Source organism: Nuphar pumila, chromosome 17, assembly GCF_984573655.1.
Source record: "Nuphar pumila chromosome 17, dmNupPumi1.hap1.1, whole genome shotgun sequence".
NCBI lineage: Eukaryota > Viridiplantae > Streptophyta > Magnoliopsida > Nymphaeales > Nymphaeaceae > Nuphar > Nuphar pumila.
In genome coordinates this window covers 81,811,495-81,831,766 of record NC_143265.1, presented here as the reverse complement: position 1 = coordinate 81,831,766, position 20,272 = coordinate 81,811,495, and positions in this window count along the sequence as shown.

Genomic DNA, 20,272 nt, shown 5'->3' with positions numbered 1-20,272 from the left:
TTTAATCTGTTTGATGAAAGTCTGTTCAACAGTAACCAAGAAGTTATTTGGCATGAGCAATTAAAGTGGTTGTTTTTAAAATCCAATCCAGCAATGTCTCCTGGTGCAAATTTGTATGACCATCTTCTAAGTTACAAATCCGATTGGTTTCTTTGTTCATGACCAAGGAACCCAATTTCTTTCCTGGACCTTCATTTTCTATCTTCTCTTACTGGGTTCGGGTTGCCATGTTATGGGTGAAATGATCAAAGTGACAGCCACAAAATTGTGAAGCATCTTTTCTGATAGTCGAGGTGGCTACAGTGTCCGACTCGTCCCATGTGCTCATCAGGCTGCGGATCAGATGCAAACACATTGTTTTGTAGACTCATTAAATCATCATTTCACCACCAATCATGGATCCTTCACAATGTTGTCGTATCATTGCGAAACAGCCTGAATCGGCTATCAGCCCAAAATCAATAAGAAACAGGGCTGAGTTGAATTAATGTAAAAATGTGATCTTTTGAGTTATGAAATTTTGGCACATTGTGGGGTCTTTGATTTTGGACCCTTTTAAAAACCTAATTACTTGTCATAATCACATGATTCAAAACAAGTTTCCTACAAAACAAACCATGTAGATCACATCTGTAACATTTTGTTACATTTGATCTAAAAAAATCAGAATTTATTGAATTAAAAAGTGATTTCTACTCAATAGTTATGTACCTTTATTAGTAATCCATATTTACCCTAATCGTTTAGATTTTATTAGGCATTAACGTTCTCAGTACATGATACAGAAGACATAATTACAAAGTTGTTACATTGTGGAGTGCTGACCAACACTCCCTATTTCTTAACCGCATGATCAACTAAAAGTTTCCATCAGAAATAGACCTCTGGCGCTGCTTTAGACGAGTCCCATGTTTTCCTTGGCGGTTCTATTCAGAAACAGTTGCAAACAAGGAACCACATCTTCAAAAATTATTTCATTTCGATGAAGCCAAATCCATCTCCAGGTAACCAATACCTATCGTCTCCAATCAAGGTCACACCTCCCATTATGGCAGCCCAATAATAACTGGTCCCGCGGCCGACTGATCTGATCTGAAAGTGCTCGTTTTTAGAATCTAACATGTAGTTCCCGAATCCATGTGCATTCGGCAAAGCGATGCTCCACGCATTTGATACTCTTGATGCATAGTCTGCACATGCTAGCAAGGCTGAGTCCCACCTTTTGTAAATGATTTTCTGTTTTCACTTTGCCATGGAGTACCAACCATCCATGAAGAGAGGACCTTGGGGACAATCCTTCCCCCAAAAGGCGTTTCCTTGGCAACCAAGTAACTATGGGCATGCCGAGCGCCTCATAGCATGACACTATGGAAAACTGTCCCTCGCTGTCATGCACCAATGAAGCATATCATCGCACGCCATCCAGTAAACTCATGAGATTTAGCTGCTGAACGGTGGTGGTGTTGTGACCACATCCAATATTTAGATCTCATTCACTTTCATGTGTCCATAGGTCCCGCACTACACCCCCTGTGCCTTTACAAATATGGAATAAGTCCAAAAATTTATATCGAAGCGGGGTCTCCACAATCCAGACGTCTCGCCAAAATCTTGTGTGGTCTCTCCTTCCAACCATTACTTTTAGACTATGCATAAACATCTCCATGAGCTTGACCAAACCCTTCCAAAACCCCGATCCTAATTTCCACTTGAAGTTTTCAACCTACTGCCAAGGCCACCCGAGGAGAGCACACCTGCAACCTGATTTTCATTTGTAGCTATCATAGCCATTTGATAAGTAGAGCATTGTTGAAACATCTTAGGTCTTTAATCCGAATCCCCCCCCCCCCCCCCCCCCCCCCCCCCTTGAGAGCGGTAAGGTAATCACTTCCCATCTTATAGGTGTTCACACTGTTTTATCTGCGTTAGCACCCCCAAAGAAATTTTTTGAGAGTCCGGTTAACCTTTTTTAATACAGACAGCAGGGATAGAGAAGAGACCCATGCATCAAGTGTTGGGCCACAGAGGTTAGGGTATGCCTTACCAAAGTCTGACTTCCTGCTAATGCCAACACCGTTGCCTTCCAATTCTCTATTTTGCTCCTTATTCTGTCCTCCACCGAGGTCCACAGTGCAGCCTTTGTGACTCCCCAATGTAAAAGAATCCCAAGATAACACATCGGTAGTTTCATTTTTTCACATTGAAAAATGTTCTTTGCTTGAACTTCCATCGCCACCACACATCTCACTTGATGGAAGTGTGCTTAGGCTACACTCTTAACATACGTCGTAATTCCCAAATGAGATGTGTGATGGGGATTGAATATAGCCAACAATCGATTATACACGATATGCCCATAACTGCTCTCCATCCAAGCCAACTCGTTTTTTGGATTTGTGTCCTGTGAGGAGGATCAGGTGCAATGTGAGTGCACACTTTTAGCGTGTTGCTGTGCACCTGATCAGTGGCGTAGCTAGGATTCATGTGAGGGGGGGGGGGGGGGGGGGGGGGGTGGTGGTGGTGGTGGTGGCAAACAGGGGTGTAGCAAAAAAAAAATATATTTGGTGTGATAGTCGGGGGGCAGCGGCCCCGATTTTTTTTTGAGATCAAATAAAAAATGGCTGCAATTATTAACAAAAATCTATTTTATATGGACAAATCAAACTATTTGCTGCAGTCAGGGCTGGGCTGGGCTAGGACTGGGCTACAAAAAATGGATAAAAATCTATTTCATATGGAATCAGGGCTGGGGTAGGACTGGGCTTTTAATTTTTTTTTTTAACTGTTTTGGGAGGCAGAACTGGGCTGCGCCCCCCCCCCCCCCAGCTACGCCTCTGCACCTGATCACAAAGTATGCAATCACATTGCACCTGATCTCAATTCCTTTGGTTCAGCCACTGTGTTGAACCGGGTTCTTTGTTCATTGCAGGTCTTGTTCTAAAGCTCAAGGTTCATAGACGGTCAATATTCCATAACAGGTTATGCGTTCTTAATGACCACGATTGCCACCTTCTTTGACAGGTCAAAGCCAAAGTAATTCATGTTGTTTCCACACCTAGCACACGAAAGGAATTTTAAGTATTCAAATGAAGATACTAAAAGTGAAAAAGAAGAGCGGATACTGCATAGGGATTTATAATAGTTTAGTAACTCCAGTTTAGTATTTGACTGTATGCCAACCATTAATTAGTTCCGGGTAGAGTTATGGTGGAGCAATAAATGATGATATCGAATCAACTGAAAAAAGCTAATGAGAAGAGGGCTATAAAATACATATAAATGCCATGAATTTCTGGGCTTTACAAACGGGAGGGAGCAACAGATAAATCTTGTCATATGTAGTCGTGGGTAGAAGCTCAGGTCAAGGTCATGGAAAGTGCCAATTTACTGAACTTTGTGCTTTGTGGGGAACACGTTTATGCCACTCACCTTCTCTTATCAATTGTTCTTACATCATTGCAATGTGGTGATATGAATCTCTCTCTCTCTCTCTCATATGCACATGCCCATATAACAGACACATAACACATGCATACTCACACACACACACATGCGTGCGTGAATACAGAGCATGTAGCAGTTCAAATACAAAGTGAACAATGGAATTCGTGAAGAATGTTTTTTTTTTCAGAAAATTGGTGTCTATGTCTACCTAGGGATACACTAATTACATGTTATACGTAGTGGTTAATAAGCTCAGTCTTGATAGAAGATATGGTAATTATCTATCTAGCTCTGTTGATGCTGGCCCACACAACTACCTTTTCCTTTTACTTTTTTTTCCCTTTGGTTTTTTATGAGGTCAAGTTGCTAGTTATGTTTAGTTCATGAACATATCAAGCTACTTGGTTTGCTTTTTCTCTTCTTTTCCTCTAAACTTTTTTATTTTGAAATGTTTATCAATTTATTAGTCAACCATTGGTAGGAAGCTACGATTATATGGTCTTAACATGCATACAAACTTACATTGACTGATTCAATCGGAGATTTTGAGTTCGTTATTTGTCATTATCTGCCTTTTAGGTCAACATTTCTTCTTAATTGCCACCAAATTTCTTTTAACCAGGAGAATCTCATGAGTTGACATGTCCTTGTATTAGTTCTACTTAGAACATATATATAAGTCAGCAATTAGAGTCAACAGTGCAAAACTTAAATAAAAAAGCACATCATCCTTTGCCAGGTAATAGTGATAATCATAACCATGTGGAAGTTTAAGAGTTAACAAATAAGCATTTCATTAGTGTTTGAGAGAATAAATAACCCGTGACATTTTAGTTTTGCCAGGTGTTTGAAATATTATACAATACTTGAAGATGATACCTAGACTTAATTCTTTTCCTTTTCCTAAAAAGATCACTAGATAATAGACAATAGAAAATATCAAACTTGAAAGAGATTCCAAAGCAAATTAATAATAGTTTTTATCATAGTTGCAAATTTCAACTTAGGATTTTGGTTTATGCTTAGCATGAAACTTATTATATACTTTAGACTGTGGTGCATATGATGACTTTTCTACAGTTTTTCTATCATTTGATCTTTTTGTTTGACAGAATTCTACCATTTGAATTGAATTAAATGTTTTTCTTGTGCAATTTGCCATAAACAATTTATTATGATGAAAAGAAAGACAAAGTTTTCTCGTATGTGTTTACATTTAAATGACAAAACCGCCTGCTGTAGAGAAGACAACCTGTTATAATCACATGCAAAGTCTTCTTGATAACTTTTACAATTCAACGATAAAAGTTATTTCTTAACTACTTATACCTTCATAAAGCTTTCCATCTACATTTTCACCAAAGTGAATGATTACTTTGTTTCTTACAGTTGGTATTACAAATACGCATGGTAGATGTGTTCTTGAGGCAACACCAACCAAAGGCTTTTCCTTACAATTTGGACAGTGCAGGCGGTCGATATTCCACGTTTACTATCCTTGTTCTTTATGTCATTCTATACGTGTCAAACTCCACAGAGGTAGCATTTTACCATACATAAGAAGTTTGTTAGTGGAAAGTTATTAATGAACTATTTGAATCAGTTTTGGTTTATTCAAAGTCCTCAGCTCTTTCTTTTTTTTTAAAGTAATCAAATTGAATAAAAACAAAGAAGAACGCGAGTAACAGCAGCAGGGTGACATTGTTTGGAGGTTTCCATATTTTGAGAGATACAAGGGGGAGGAATAACTTGTCGCCCATATTTACTATAGTAGCAGTAGATTAATACGATTCTTTCTTTTCCATGTGTGTGTGAGAGAGAGAGCTTTGGTTGGGGTTGATTCCTTGTCACCCATATTGACTATATTTACAGACATTAAATAGTTACAGTATATTAATATATGATTGTTTCTTTCATGCAAACACACACACATACAAAGCGAGAGATATAAGAGGGGAGGGGTGATGCCTTACCATCCCTATAGACTGTAGTGGCACTAACTTAATATGATTAATTCGATTCCTTCTTTTCCATGTATGAGAGAGAGAGAGAGAGAGTTTTGGCTCGGGTGATGCGTTGTCACTCATATTCACTGTAGTTGGACATGAGAAGATCTAATTACAGTAGATTAGTATGATTGTTTCTTTTCATTCATGAAAGAGAGCTTTGGCATCGGGTGATGCGTTATTACTCATATTGGCTATAGTTAGACATGAGCAGATCTCATTATAGTAGATTAATATGATTGTTCCTTTGAGAGAGAGAGAGAGAGAGAGAGAGAGAGAGAGAGACATGCTTGCATACGCATGTACAAGCGTCGGTGCACACACAGACATGCTATTACCGCCCCACACACGCATCCACACGCTCGCTCACTGGCACCCAATCATATCTAGTACGTCTCTCTCTCTCTCACACACACATGTGACCTCCCGACCAAGTAACCCGTGACTCTCGCCGGTGTAAAATTTTCCCATACTCTCTCTCGATCCTATCTATATATCTTCCTCACCACATTCGATCTTGCACGTGAAAAGCCAGTTGGGTGAAATCTCCCCCATGTGCTCTCATTCTGTCATTCACCAGTAAACAACTTGATCACGTTGCACCACTCATTAAAGAAGAGACTTCCCTAACTCCTCTCATATCCCTCTTCAACCACTCGCCACGTGTTCAAGCATTTGGGATGGAAAAAATGGGAAGCATGACTCTTCATTTTGCCCTTCTTCTGTTGATTATTTTTTGTAGAAAATGTTCTTTCCCTGTGCAACGCATTACCGTTGAGGACGGCGGCATTATTGTTGAGGATGGCGAGGTCGAGGGTATCGACGACCTCAAAGTACTCCTGGTAGATGTGGCCGGGGTGTCAACGTGGGTTCTGGTGTGGGTGGTCAGCTTCATCTCGGAGTTGTTGTAGAGGGAGCCGTTCTTCATGCTCTTGGCAAGCCAAAAGAACTGGCCCAACCCCTCGGAAGACTCCCACGAGGGCATGTCTTCCCTGCAGGCGTGGGTGATGTTGATGATTTGGCGGTCAAGCTCTGTCTTGTTCGACGGGGTTGACGTCCATTTCAACGGAGTACTTGCCGGAGTCGTAGCCCGGGTGAGCGCTAAAAGAGGCTGAAATGATTGGAAATCCATCCAAAAAGAGGAAGAGGATCTAAAAAAAAAAAACAATGGTAGAAGAGCAAAATGGGAAGGCATTCTCCTCATTATCCCATCCCCAAGCATGCTTGTACACATGCTTTGTTTCCTAAAATAATGTCCTCAAAATTTGTTACTCTTTCTATGAAATAAATGCTGATGAGAGTGTTGAAAACACCCAAATGATCATTACGTGATCACCCCACGCGATCACATCCTGATTCTTAGGGTTCGGTTGTGACCCTATCTCACATTTGTCACAACTTCCTCTGAATGGCTACCTCTTATCTATTATCTTGAGTTTCCACCTGTATCATTTATCCCATATTAGTTTCCTCCATCTTTGCACCAGCTAGATTATCCTTATCCATGATCGTTATCGTTATCGTTATCCCTCCTTATATTTATGTGTGTTGTACCCTGCGCCTGTGTGTGAATAACATAACATGAGCTATGTATTTTTCTCTCATGGATGTAGGCTCAACACCGAACCACATTAATCCTCATCTTTATTTTTCTTCTCTGCTCTTCCTTCATTTTATCATGGTATCAGAGTAGGTTCGGATGATCGCATAACTACTGTGGCACACATCTTTGCATATGACTATCTCCACCCATTACTCGTTGATGGCGAAAAGTGAGGATGAGTTGAGCCAAAACAATTCCTCAACGCATATCACGCCCAAGATAGTCGTGCAAGAGCAAAACCTCACGCTCAAGATCACCACCATGTCGTTGAATGGATCTAACTACCTGACATGGTCGAAGGCTGCCACTCTTTTCCTCAGCAGAAAGTCCAAACTGAGCTTCATCAATGGTAAGATCGTACCTCCAAAACCTAAGGATCCGGCATACATCGAGTGAGAATTAGGGAACCACCTCATCATGTCCTGGCTATTGAACTCCATGGACCCTAATATAGTCGAAGGATTTCTATTCCTCGACATTGCTAAAGACATATGGGACTCCCTAAGAGACATTTACGGTGAGAAAAATAATCTCTCAAGAATTTACCAACTCCAGCAAGCCATTGCTCACCTAACCAAAGTTGATAAGCCATTCCACTGATACCTCGGCTCTCTGCGTGCTATGTGCGATGAAATGAGTCTATATCACCCGGTCACTAATGATATAGACAATATTAAGAACTGTATTGAGGAGGACAAGGTATTCAAGACACTTGCTGGCCTTGGATAAAACTACGACAATATAAGGAGTCAGATCCTCATGTTTAGGGAATTACCCCACTTCAATGAAGTATGCTCCATTAACAAGCATGAGGAGACACGTAGAAAAGTCATGAGATCCGAATCCAAGGCCTCCGTCGAAACTCATGAGAAAGTTGCATTTTCAAGCAACTCCAGGGACAATTTGGCTACCACTATGCTAGAGCATGAAGAGAATGAACACCCATGGGGCCGAGTGAGACCTCATTGCAACCACTGCAAAAAACACGATCACGTAAAAGACAAGTGTTGGAACCTTCATGGGCGCCCTAGACAATAAAAGTCGCATACCAACAACAAGAGTTCAAAAGCAGAAACTACCATCGATGACCTTGCGCAAATGCTACAACAAATCCAACTTGGTGGCAATACTCGAAGATCAAAAAAAGGAAGCTACAGGTAACATGTTTGCACTAAGTTTCAAACTTATCAATTGCAGGTGGGTCATCAACACCGACACCACCGACCACATGACAGGCAAGGTTGATCTGTTGACAAATCTTTGATAAGCCAACAAAGGCCCCATCAACATTGCTAATGCATCTCAGATCCCCGTCCATAACATTGGTGATGTTTTTCTCCTTAATGGCTTAGGAATCTCAGAAGCACTATATATTTCATCTTTCCTTTCTAGCCTCATGTCTGTTAGCAGGATAACTGAAAGTCCTAACTGCGTTACAATTTTTCTCTCTAAGCATATGGTTTTTCAAGACATGAATATGAGGAAGGTGATTGGTAGAGGACACATAGCAAACAGACTCTGCTTGCTTGACGAGGAAAGCTAGACACACATTGCTCGCAAGGCGATTGACATGGATAGGAAGTGACACTTGAGACTCAGATATCCGTCTCACCATACCTTAAAAAGAATATTTTCCAATATCCTCTCACCTCAAAACTCGTGTGATGCATGTCAATATTCCAAACAAACTAGGATTTCCTTCTCTTTGTCTGAAATAAAAAGTGATAAAAATGTTTCCCTTATTCATTCTGATGTGTGGGGGCCGACCCCTATTAAATCATACTCAGGATTCAGATATTTTATAACCTTCACTGATGATCGATCATATGCAACATGGGTATATTTTCTCAAACACAAGGATGAAGCGTTCAACACTTATAGGGGATTCGAGAACATGGTTGAAACCTAATTCAATGCCAAAATAAAAAAAAAATTGTTCAGACAATGGGACATAGTACGTCAATACCAAGTTCATCGAACACCTCACTAGTCATGGCATCACCCAACAAACTAGTTGTGTTGGCACACCTCAACAAAATGGTATCACCGAGCGCAAGAATAAAACTCTCTTGAACATAGTCAGGGCCTTCATGTTCCACATGAACGTTCTCAAGAGCTTCTAGGCAGATGCCATATCCATTGCCTGCTACATATCAAACCACCTACCCCAGCTATGCCATCAATTACATGACTTTCATGAAAATGATTAGGGGGAAGAGTCTATCCTTGTCGTATTTACGGGTTTTCAGGTGTAAATGTTTTGTACACCTACAAGAGCGGTATAAGGACAAGCTTGAAAAAAGGGTGACTAAATGCATATTCTTGGGATACTCCTCCATAAAGAAGGGATACAAGTGTTATGACCCTCTAAGCAAGCGACTTTTTTTCTCCCACAACATTGAGTTCTTCGAAGGAGAGCCATACTACCAAAATAAGGACTCACCCCTGTTTGACGATGAACTCCATGGGGAGAGCCCAGTGGATGTCACCACTCCGGTCCTACCTGCTGTAGACATCAAAGATAACTCTCTCACCAAGACTGTTGACAATGCCCCATCCGTGTGTCCCAACATCAATACCATCGAAGCTCCAACAAGTGCAGATGCGCAGATGCCTGTCGAGAGCCTAGTCAAAGAAGTTGTCATGCCGCAAAAATCTAGCAAAACCACACAGAGTCCCAGCAGATTGAGAGATTTCTATACTTACTTTGCTTCCAAATCCACTGATCACCCGATCAAGATGCACGTATCGTTTGACGACTTCTTAAATGCCTATCTTTTATACCTCTACAATGTGTACTTCAATACAGAGCCATCCATATTCAGTGAAGCCAATGCCCAAGAAGTGTGGAAAGCAACCATGGACTAAGAACTTGATGCTTTGAAAAAGAATGAGATATGGGAAGCCATCTCCCTACCTTCAGGCAAAAAACTGGTGGGATATCGATGGACCTACAAAATCAAGTATCACAACAACATAACGATTGAACAATACAAAGTGAGACTAGTCGCAAAAGGGTAAACCTAAATGGAAGGGGCCTACTATCACGACACATTTGCCCTTGTTGCCAAAATGAATTCCATCAAGATTCTCTTGTCCGTTGCTGCCAATCAAAGATGGCCTCTATACCAACTTGATGTCAAGAACACATTCCTCCACGGAGATCTCGAGGAAGAGGTATACATGGAGCTACCCCCAGGACACCCCAGTATGGGCAACAAGAACCTCACCTGTCGACTAAAGAAAGCCCTGTACGGACTCAAACAATCGTCCTGTGCATGGTTTGGCCAAACTTAGCGATGCCCTCACATAATTTGGATTTTAAAGAAGCATATTTGAGTACCTCATGTTCAGCAAAAAGAGCACCACAGGTACCATCATCATTCTCATCTATGTTAATGATATCATCATAATGGGAGACGATCTCATGTTAATTAATGGCATGAAGGACTACCTACGTTAAAAGTTTGAAATTAAAGACCGCGAAAAACTCTGCTACTTCCTTGGTATAGAAGTTGCTCAGTCAGATAAAGGGATATTCTTGTGTCAAAGAAAATATGCCATAGATTTACTCAAAGAGGTCGGCATGTTGAGAGTAAAGCCCATCAATACGCCGATCGACAAAAACCACAAGGTTGCTAAGAATGAGGGAGAACCCATACATGACATTGTCAGTTTTCAAAGACTCATGGGATGCCTAATCTACCTCACTATCACAAGACCCAACATCACATATGCAGTCAACCGCATCAGTTAGTTCATGCATGATCCAAAGATCCCTCACATAGCCATCACACATAGGATCTTAAGATACATCAGGTCATCACCAGACAAGGGAATTCTTGTGCATAGATACGATCGTACTAAAGTTACAGAATACTCGGATGCTAACTGAGTAGGAGATCTGAATGACATAAGGTCCACATCAGGGTACTGAACGTTTGTGGGAGGAAAATTGGTTACGTGGAGGAGCAAAAAATAAAATGTCATGGCCAGATCAAGTGCGAAAGCTGAGTATCGAGCAATGGCCGTTGCATCCTGCGAACTTATATGGATCAAAGCTCTTCTACACTATATGAGATTTTTTGACATCGAGCCTATGAAACTAAGGTGCGACAATCAGATGGCCATCCATATTGGGGCAACTCTAGTTTTTCATGAACAGGCAAAACACATTAAAGTCGACTGTCATTTTATAAGGGAGAAGATTCACGCAAGGATTATCTCCATTCTGCATGTCAGAAGTAGAGATAAGTTGGCCGATATTCTCACTAAAACCGTCAGAAATGACAAACTTCAAAACATTAGGACCAAGTTGGGACTGGTCAATATTGAATCCCAACTTGAGGGGGAGTGTTGAAAACACCCAAATGATCATGACGTGATCGCCCCACGTGATCACATTCTGATCCTTAGGGTTCAGTTGTGACCCTATCCCACATTGTCGCAACCTCCTCTGAATGTCTACCTCTTATCCATTATCTGTTGAGTTTCCACTTGTATAGTCTATCCCTTGTTAGTTTCTTCCTTCATTTTTACACCTGCTATACTATCCTAATCTAGGATGATTGTTATCGTCATCCCTTCTTATATTTATGTGTATTGTACCCTGCGACTATGCGTAAATAACATAACATGAGAATGTGGTTTCCTCCCGTGGATGTAGGCTCAACGCCGAACCATGTTAATCCTTGTCTTTATTTTTCTTCTCTGCTCTTCCTTCGTTTTATCATAGAGCTTCTACGACAACACAATCATAGTTAAAAACTCGGAACCATGCTTTAAAAAAATGCATCATAAGGTTCATGCTGATAAAAACTTGGTTTGTGCATGGCATAAATATCTCTCTGTGTCCATGTGTTTCAGGGCATGTGTGTGTGTGCTTTCACTTTCACTGTTTTACATACAATAATGGGATGTGAAGCAAAACTCAACACTTTCTTGGTACTTGATCCCAACAATGAGGTCTTTTTCCAAAATGAAAATGCATAGAAGATGCCAACAATGTGGCATATTCAATTTAGGGTGTTAACGGGTCAGTTCTGGTTTGGACACAAGTAGGTCTAAACTCAAATATAACCAAGTCCGGATCTAGATCTGATCGAGTCTACTATAAGAAAAATCATAACCTTATTCTATAAGGATTACATGAACCAGACCCAAGCCATACCTTATAGAATAATATTTTTTTATCTCTTTACATTGAAAAATCAAGCATCTCAGTCTAAACTCGGGTCTGATATGAAATTTCACAAACCATACCCGACTCCATATACTAATCAGACCCTACTATTCATCTCATTTAAGTCTCTCAAGGAAGCACAGATTATTCAGATATAATACAATCAATTTTAAGCGTTTATAATAAACCCAACCTGCTTCCACTCATTCCTATCATCATCATCATCTTATTGTTGCGAGTTGTTTTAATTAAATCTGACTTCATAAAATGCGATGTACATAGTTCATTCCATTGTGGTCAGTATCAGTGCATATTGGCTGGTATGGCTAGAAAATTGATACGATACTGACCTGAATAGGATATTTTTTAATAAATGTAAAAATAACTTAAAATAAAAAATTTAACATTAATTTAACATTATTTTAATGGCTTTAACACGTGTCATGTTCTGATTGACATGTAATATTTTTTAATTATTTTTGATCAATTCAGAATGATTCACTTGAGAATCGATATCGGTTGATTCACCTGAATTATTGGCCAAATGATACGGGTTTGATTCTGAAACTGACAACATTGGTTCATTCAGTGAATATCATCATTTGGATGATCAGTATTCGACATGTAGGATTTTCTAACGATTAAGAAATCAATGATAATGAAAATGCAAAAATTTTGATTTAAAAATTCAGGTTCATTAAAAAAAAGATCCAAATTTTGATTACTATTAAAATTGACCATACCATATCTATCTATGAGATTAGATTTGATCAAAACAACTTGATAATATGGTATTCATGTGAAGATGAATCATAATATTCTCATTCTGTTATAAAAAATAAAAGAGTATAGGTAGATATACACTACACGATATTGGGTCAATTACATGGATCACTTTAATTTTACATTGTTACAACAACAACAACCTGATCAAGGCAAGATAGGAAATCATGTAAGGTGAGATGGGAAGGTTAACGTGTAACTTACCAAATTTTACGCAATTGTTAACATGAAATGGTAAGTTATCAGATTTCACAAGATTTCATTTTAACTGCTGCAAATGTGATCTAGTAACTTATCAGATTTCACTGTTAATGTGAAATGATAAGTTACAATAATCAAGGTAATCTGGTACACGAGATTTCATTTTAACTGTTGCAAATGTGATATGGTAACTTACCATATTTCATTGTTAACATAAAATGGTAAGTTACCAGAATCAAGGTAACTTTCAGTACACCCCCTCAAATTTGAGCATGTGGATCAATCATGCCCAACTTGGCCTTTAAAATGGATAGTTGATCACTACCTAACACCTTGGTGAAAATATCCTCACACTAATAGCCTATATAAATGAATTTGGTATGGATAAGTCCACTTTGAATCTTTTCTCGGATAAGGTGACAATCCAACTCTATGTGTTTGGTTCGTTCATGATAGACCGGATTGGGGGCAATGTGAATTGCGACTTTGTTGTCGCATAACCGAGTCATGGGATGGCATGTTGGATGCCAAGATCAGCCAATAAATATTTAATCCAAATGAGTTCGCAACTAGCTAATGTCATTAACCAATATTTAGTTTTCGCAAAAGATCAAGAGACCATAGACTGCATCTTTGTTTTTTAGGAAAATGATCGTAGGTGGACCTTCTTGTCATTAGGCATGAGGCCCAATCGGAGTCACAATATCCAATGATGTCTTTGAAGCTGGATGAGCTCATGAGTACGCCTTGCCCTAGGGTAGTTTTGATGAACGTTATGATGTGAAGGGCTAATTTCATATATGGAGTGTGTGGCTGGCTAAGGAACTGACTCAAAATATAAACTGCAAACAGGATGTTTGGCTGTGTGATGGTTAAATAAACAAGACATCCAATTAAACGTCGGTATGAGCTTGGATCTACAAGAGTGTCACCTTGTTCATTATCAAATTTGATATGCTACTCCATAGGGAAGGTACATGGTCTGGCTCTCAAATATCCCATATCTTCTAATATGTCTAAGGCATATTTTCTTTGTAAGAGAAATATTTCTTTCCTGGAGCGAGTCACTTCAGTGCCAAGAAAGTACTTAAGTTGTCCCAGATCCTTGAGACAAAACCTTTTGTTAAAGTCTCTCTTGAGCTCTTTAATTTGTGTTAAATCATTGTCAGCTATGATAACGTTGTCAACGTATACCATAATAAATAGCTGACTTTGTTTGACAACTCAAGATAATAAAGAATAATCAGCTTTGGATTATATGAAACCAATATCCTTCAAGTATGATGATAGCTTTGCAAACCAATTTCTTGAAGACTGTTTTAAACCATATAGAGACTTGTTGAGGTGACAAACTCGTTGCACCCCCTGACTAGAGAAACCGGGTGGCAGTTGCATATACACTTCTTCATGTAGAAATGCATTGTTGACATCAATTTAGTACAAATCTCAATTGCGAATGGCAACAATGGAAAATAAACATCTCACTATGACAATCTTAGCAACCAGAGCATAAGTCTCATTATAATCGAAGACCTTCAATTTGAGTGTACTTTTTTGCAACCAATCATGCTTCATAACATTTTATGGAGCTGTCAGATCGGTATTTGACTTTGTATACCCATTTACAGCCAACGAGTTTCTTTCTAACTGGGAGATCTGTCACTGTCCAAGTATTATTCTCCTCAAGTGCTCGTATCTCAACACTCATAACATCATGCCAATGTTGGTGTTTCATGGCTTGAGAAAATGTTTTTTGTTCATGAGCTTGGCTAATAGAAACTAAGAAGGCTCGATGATGGTGGGAGAACTTATTGTACCTAAGGTAATGACTAAGAGGATGCTTAGTACTAGGAATCTCTTTACTTGAATTTCTTGATTGAAGCACTGGAGCCACCGAATAACACTGAAGTCCTTGAGATATGATTGTGGATGATGTATCTTATTGGATTTGCGGGTCATAGGAGTTTCAAGAGTAATATTTTTGAGATTATTGGCATGGGAGTTTGGATCAATTTGAGTAGGTAATGTATTAGGAATGGATCATTGAGTTTGATCGGATTCTTCGATTTAAGCATGAGGAATCGATTCCTGTGATTCAAATATGGGCATAGGCAATACCATACTGTCTTCTTTATTGGGAGTCATATGATCTCGAAATAAGAAAATACTTTCATAAAATTTTACATCTTGAGAAACAAATATTTTATTTGATTCAAGATTATATACTTTATATCCAACTTGGCCATAGGAATAACCGATGAACACACATTCTCTTGTCTGATTATAAAATTTATGGGTATAATGAATGTTAAAAGCATACCATAAGCATTCGAAAACCTTTAAGTGGTCATATTTGAGTGCTTTGTTATATAAGACCTCATGCGGCGTCATACCCATCAATGACTTTGAGGAAAGACGATTAATAATATACGTTGCAGTGAGAATACATTCTCTCCAAAATTTGATTGGTAAGTTGGCCTTAAGTCTAAGATTTCACACAACATTTAATAAATCTTTATATTTACATTCAACTACTTCATTTTGTTGTGGAGTTGCCACACAACTATGTTGGTGGTTAATTCTTTTTTCTCTAAGGTATGATGTCATATCATTAGAGAAAAAATTAACATCATTATCCGATCCAACATTTAATATATTGGTGCTAAATTAATTTTGAACCAGTGCAAAAAAATCTTGAACAACACCAAAAGTTTCAGACTTATGTCGTAGAAGATAAACCCATGTGCATCGGGTAAAGTCATCTACTATGGTCAAGAAATATTGGGCTCATGACATAGAGACGATTTGGTATGCATTCCATATGTCACAAGGAATCAACTCAAAAGCCTTGGTTGTGGATATGGTGCTGTGAGGGAATGGTAGCCTAGTTTGCTTAGCTTTGTAACAAATAAAGCATGGATCATTGGATATTTTCTCATACACATTATTTGAATTAACAAGAATTTGAAGTCTAAAATTAGACAATATTCAAGTTTACAAGTTTAAGATGCCAAATGGGCGAAAAAAAGATGAAGAAGCGCTAAAAACACGTTTACCATCAGTCTCAAGAACATATAAGTTACCCTGTAGCCTACCCACTCCAATCTTCCTCTTCAAGTATGGGTCCTGAAATAATTAAGAAATAATCATTATTGAATATAACTTCATATTTTAAATCACGGATCAAGTTGCTAATGGAAATAAGATTAAACTTAAATTGGGGAACACATAAGACATTTTTTAAGATGATTTTTGAAAAAATCGTGACGCTCCCGTTATGCGTCACAGCAATGCAAAGCCTGTTTGGTAGGCCAATAGGAGGAAAATGTACTTTTATAGGAGAAGAAAGGCTATTTAAAGAGTTCATAATGTGATATGTGACACCCAAATCAATAATCCAGGATTAAGACATAAACAAACTGATGGAATAGAGAGGTTACATGCAAGATTGGCCATAGGAGAAAGAGTTAGGTTACCTATGTTGACAAGGGCCATGATATTGTCATATTGTTCTTGGGTAAGCTGAGGAACAACATGATTTGGATTGGGTTTCTCTAGATATGGTGTCGCAATGAAAGCATTAATGTTTGCTTGATTGTTAAGGTGAGCAATGAGAGAGTTTCTTATACGGCTGTGAAATCCATGAAGGTAGTAGCATTTAATTTTAACATGACCCATCTTCCCACAATGGTTACACTTGGGCCGAACACATCCTTGAAGATTCCTTGAATAACAAGCTTCATAGCGTGGCCGATTTTCTTTGTAGTAGCGACAACTGAGTCATGAGAAGGAGTTGTTCAGAGATCTCATTGTCTTTCTTCTTAGATTATGAATGTGTATATTTTAGAAACACCGACTAATGGACTCATGAAAAGTATCTGGCTACAAATGGCATTGTAGCTGTCGTTGAGGCCCATGATCATGGCTACAAATGACATATTTGGTTGGTAAACATATTTCAATTACCCTTATATATATATAATCACTAGAATATGAGAACCAAAATATGAGAACTGAAAATATGAGCATTTTCAATACTTTTTTTGCAAATCCAACCATGTGGATGTGCTTGACTTGATGAATTTGCTAGGAATCAACCATTAGATCGTGTATTTTTGATGAAAAAATATAATTTTTAAATGCTTGAATATTTATGAAGAATATGAGCCATTGATTTTAAAGCCTTAAAGAAATCTCATTTATGCATCAAAATCAGATGATTCCAGAGTGTGTTCTTATGAAACCAAGCATGTAGATCACATCCACACGGTTAGATTCAAGAGAAAAGAACAAAAAAATCATAAAAATTGTGGTTCACACATTAGTTCTCATATTCTAGTGACTATATATATAGAGTCACTAGAATAGAACTCAAAATATGAGAACTAATGTTTGAACCACATTTTTATGGGATTTTTGTTCTTTTCTCTTGAATCTAACTGTATGGATGCGATCTACACACTTGGTTTTATAATATCCTGCTCTTCAATCATCTGATTTTGATGCATAAACAAGTTTTTTTAAGGCTTTAAAATCAATGGCTCATAATCTTCATAATATTCAAGCATTCAAAATTTATATTTTTCATCTAAAATACACTATTCAATGGTTGATTCTTTACAAATTTACCATGCCAAGCACATTCACATGGTTGGATTTGAAAAAAAAGTGCTGAAAGTGCCTATATTTCTACTTTTCTTATTCTAATATATATATATATATATATATATATATGTGTGTGTGTGTGTTTCAGCAATGCATTTCCACTACTAGCGTCTATCCATCTCAACATTTTTCGGGAGGACAATGCACTCATCTTGAGAAATGCCAAGATAAACAGTTCTCAAGCATGAAACATATAATGTGCTTTTTTATATATATACGTGTGTGTGTCCACGTGGTACGGTTAAATATGGTATAGCTAGAGTGCCTTTTGACTTACTACATGTGCGTGATGTATTTAATCTTTAGAGCCAATTAATATATACTTTTTTCGATAGGTTCAGAACCAATGAATATTTGCTGACGTGAAGTTGGAAAAATTAAAGTTATTATATAAGCTGACGAGGGACATTTAGTGAGTCTTGACTTTAATAAGAGAAGCACGTTAGAGGCGAAATTACTATAAGAGTTCACCTAGTAGAAAAGATTTACTTACAGTGATCCTCTTATGCAGCGTCGCTGCACCGGTGGGCATGTTGGGGCTTGATTGACAGCCACCCATCAGGATGGATGTGATATCCATCTTGAGAAATGTTGAGATAGCTGGTCATTAGCAGCGGTGCTGTATGCTCCTTGGAATAAAAAAATGACCTCTTACTGTCATACATATACTAGCACAATTAACTATAAAAACAAGTCGAACTGTAAAAAACTACCAAGTGGGAGTAGACTTTTCGTTTCATATCTTGTTAGTACGCAGTGCATTGATCGATGTAACATGTGGCATAACCCCACGATAAAGTTTATGCAATGATTACGTCACAACCCATGAGTTAAACCATCGTTTACTTTTGTTTTCCTAATGAACAAACTTATGAGTCATTTTTCTTTGAACTATATATATAGTACTTAGGTTAAGAAAAACCTTCATCACCGACTATAAGTTGGTCAAATTCTTGAGTTTCCTCCGCCCACTAGAGAGTACACCCAGCTTAGACCTTTCAGAAACAGACTACTCTCACTGGATTTCGAACTCATGACATCTGGTCACATTCACAAATTACCCCTTCTAGGTGTGTGGAGCCGTTGTGGACTCTTTTAACTTGTATTTTTTCAATGATAACATTACAATGCTATGGTTATTGTTGTTTGTTGGATCATCAGCATCATCATTATTATTGTTGTTGTTCATTTGATTTATTAGCCTTAGCTAAGCCAACGCAAGGAATGGATCACAAGAAATTGATTAAGAGGGACTTGGATTGAATACTAAGCCCCCATTCTGAATTGTGTTAGTTGTTTATGCTGTGGTTTCGGACAACACAATGGGAATTAAAACCAATATCTGGTTAATTAAGAAAATAGTTTAAGAAGAATATACTAACATTCTTTGCAAAAGTAAAAGAAATTGTATGCAATAAATTATACAAGTTGCAATGAATGCTACTCTCCGGGGGTGCACACGCAACACCCTCTCCTCAAGTGGTTCTATCATACATTGATATTAATAATAAACAAAATAATAAGACAAGTGAAACCAGGTTAACATATAATTAAGATGCAGGTAATATGTTAAGTACTAAAAAGGGGGTGAAGGAAAATTTTAAGGAAAAAAGGGCCTATGTTCTCCAAAAAACAAGGCAAAGTTTTGCATCAAACCCAGCTAGTCCCTGTTGTTTGTCTAAAAGAAAATCTTGCAATGTAGAACTTTTAAGAGATGATGTGGCTCTTGGGAAATTGGTGGATCAGGCCCGGGTTTTGCGGGTTGGGCATGTGACATCCATGTGAGGAAAGAGGCTTCTTAGAAGGTCTATGGGAGTCTACTTTGGAAACTTCATGGCTTCTAACTCATTAATAAAATTTTCAATCAAATCAAAGAGAGAGAGAGAGAGAGAGATTTTGTCTTTTTTTATTTTGTTACTATAGCTCAGGTTGACAAACAAGGGTTTATATGGAGAGAGAGAGAGAGAGAGAGAGAGAGAGAGAGAGAGAGAGAGAGAGAGAGAGAGAGAGCCGAAAGTAATTCAACATTACCACTCATGAAGATCAACAAAATGTTGAACCCATGAACCGAACAAGAACAAAAGTCAAAACAAATAAAGAGAGCACAAGATAAAAGAACATTAGACAGATAAAATGGGCTCACGCCATAGCCGCGTGCCCAGATTGAGACAAAGGATAGGTAGCATCAACAGGAGGGAGTGGAAGATCACTAAGATGCATACGCAAGATCGCATAAACATCTACCAAAATTTTATGCACCAGGTTTTGAATGTTAACTCGAATATGACGAAAATGAGCATCGTTACGCGCCATCCAAACAAACCACCAAGAGGTAAGCAACCACGTCCGCCAGATGAACCTCCACCTCTTGCTGCGCCTAATACAAAC